This window comes from Notothenia coriiceps, unplaced genomic scaffold (genome assembly GCF_000735185.1).
Source record: "Notothenia coriiceps isolate Sejong01 unplaced genomic scaffold, NC01 NC01_scaffold00035484, whole genome shotgun sequence".
Lineage (NCBI taxonomy): Eukaryota > Metazoa > Chordata > Actinopteri > Perciformes > Nototheniidae > Notothenia > Notothenia coriiceps.
The window spans coordinates 794,279-797,409 of NW_011368185.1; positions in this window are offsets into that span (position 1 = coordinate 794,279).

Consider the following 3,131-nt stretch of genomic DNA (forward strand, 5'->3'; position numbering starts at 1 on the left):
GTTATGTGCTGCCAGAAGCAAAATGGACTGTTAAAATTAAACATTGCCATGACAACTGAGATTCCTGACATTCGTAAACCATATGTGCGTGTTTGGTGTGCTGTGGTGTGATCAATGAATAAATACAAAGTTAAACAAAACACAAGTGCCGAGAAATTCCCCGTTGAGTGAGGTAGGCCATTTGTAATGCATTAGTCATCACCATTTGAATATCCACTTTCACAAAAATGATCCCAAGACGAGAATACACAGACCTAAACTGAATGTCCTTGTCTGTGTCTCGTTAAGTGTCTCTGTGTTCCAGCTGTCTGAACGCATATAAATAATTCAGTAAATGAAGGTGAGTGGACAGTCAGGACCAGGGGTGATGGATATGGCTGATATGGAAACTAAAATGGCCGGACCTTTTAATCCTGAAGATAGGGTACTGCAAAACACAAATGTTAAAGGACACTATATTGTGTGAATCATTTCCTAATCATCCTCCTTTATCAGTGTAAAGACAACAATTAACGATTTTCATTCACCTATTCACCCGTGAATTTAGATGAACCACATTATTCAAGCAAACCAGATACCACACAAGTCAAAAACCTGTGCTAAAACCTGATGTTAATGGCTTAAATTCCTTAGATTTGATAAAAAATCAAGGAGGGGGTTGTGTTAATTAAATGTAGCCTATATAAAAGACCGACTCATAGCTGAAACTTTAAAGTCAGCTATTCAGACAGTCTATTGACAGGAAATTCATTTGAGTATTTAACCAACACTAAGCATTATTACCCTTTTAATATTTCCCACTTGGGTTACTTAATTATATTCCCCTATTCAACTGAAATCAATCAGGTTAAGTGTGAGCTGGCATCCTGCAGTATCAGCCCTGTGATGCATTTTGGGTATCGTGTTTACACTTTAAAAATTTAACTGATGACTTCATGAGCGCAGTACTTGTCAGGTCAGTAAGGCAGATATAATGATGACAGAGGAGATCTGTGGAGTTAACATTGCTGTTCACTGAGCCTGCTGAAACACAAGCTCCGTGATTGATTAACTTTAACAGGGATGAAGAAGCTTTACCATCAACAAGAACCAAGATGTTAGAATCAATATTGTTGCTAAAAATGTTTTTAAAAACACTCCCTGTGGACAAAAATACATCTATTTGAGGCCTTAAAAAAAACTGTGGATGATGTTAGACAAACAGCGGAGCTAGTTTGACCAAAATGATGGCTGCGTCAGGCCATGTCTTAAGATCTTCCTAATTTGGATATTGTACACGCAATGTGGTCAGTGAGTGTGGAGAATCAGCTGATCCGAAGCAGCGGCAGATGGCTGTTGTTTGGAGCTGTGGCGTAACAGGGCTCAGGTGTGTGCCTTAAAGCAGACAATTCCTAGTGACTCTGAATACCCATGGAAGACGAGGCAGTGAGGTTGAAAAAAGTGACTTTGGGCGATGTCAGAAACCATTCAGTTTCCACTTCAAACTCAGTGTGTGCAGATCCAGGCGTGGATATGTGACTTTAGTTTGAAGGGTTTTAGTAATGTAATCAACCTTTAGGGAAAATGAGTTGGTTCTGTGTGTTGTTCGGTGTCTAAGTTGCATGGTTATCAATCTTAACAGTGCAGATAATTAAAAAGCAGGGAACCAAGTTCTCTATTTTTCAAGCCCTTGTTATAATTTGATTAATCTGCCCGTCTGCATACATCCTCATTTTAGCTAAAAGCCTCTGAGTGGCTCAACTCTCAAAGCATCAGCCGTGCCCTCTTGAAATCAAAGACAGTTGTAATTCTGCCAAGCTCCAATGTTCATATTGTCAGAAGGACACTTAAAAATCAGGAAGAAGCCTTCGGGAATAAAATACCACGAAAGCTACTAATTTATTTCACCATAAATTGAACTACACTGGGCTGTTTTAAACAGTCAACCAAAAGCTTTTATTTTTGCTTTGCACTTTATTCTGATGAACCCAAACTTCCCAAATCATTGTGTGTATTTCTCTAGCTGCATTGTCCTTCACTTCTGTTTTGCAGAAACTTGAGGGCTGCTGTTTTGGCAGTGCAATCTAACAATCTATAAACGTTATGCAATGCCTGGAAATACATTCATGAAAATAATACATTTGTGGGTGGACTGTGAAAAGGTTCAAGCATAAACGTTGTGTAGAAACAATACATTATGTAACATACATTGCTGTCAAAAAAAATTAAATCCACAGAATGAATCAGCTCATGATCATTTTGATGTGAGGGACATTAGACTTATGTGTGTGTGCATGCAAACATGTGTGCATGTCTGTATTTAATAAAGCTTAGAGAGCGGGAGGTCACAAGCCCTCAGCTGTCTGGAGCTCGCTCATGCAGATATGATTATGATGTGCTGCTGAATGATGATCCATCCTTTAAGTTCCTGTTGATTTCTCTGTGAAATGTCTCACATTTGCATCCCTAGCATTTCTATTATTGAGGTGACACAAAGCCTGTCAGAGCCAGTTGATTAAGGCAGGAATTGCCTTTTTTCTGAGTGCAAATGTATAAACTATAGATTCTTGGGAGAGAATTCCCATCTGGTTTCACTTTTTATGTGACCACACTTCTCATTTTCGATTGTGAGCATGCTGTTGGAGTATCTGTGTATATAGTGTCAAATGCTTACCCGCTATAGGCAGAACATGCAATATGTAAACATGATCATAATGCTAATGAGAGATGCTTACATACAGCCATGCTCAGTGTGACACTTTAATTACAGTAGGCTGAGGCTGGAGAGAAATCTGATTGATATATCTATCTAAATATGCTGTATATTGATTCCCCTCTATTGAGACAGCAGAGGATTATTTGTGCAAAGAGATTAACTCCAAATCAAAGGAAGCGTGAAAGATACTGCATCTCACCCTTACATCTAAATGTATTAATTTGTGAGTTCATCATTCTTTTAGCTCAGGAAATGTCAGCAATCAAAATGTATTTTGTGTCCAGTTATTAAAGGTCGATTTTGTCCTGAACTCTGAATAATCGAGTCCCAGTGAAAGCCTCATCCTTACATCAGCAGCTGGACTCTCTCCACTCCCATCTCTCTGCAAGCCGAGCCTACTCCCTCCTCACCAGTCCAACCAATGAGTGTCGGCGGA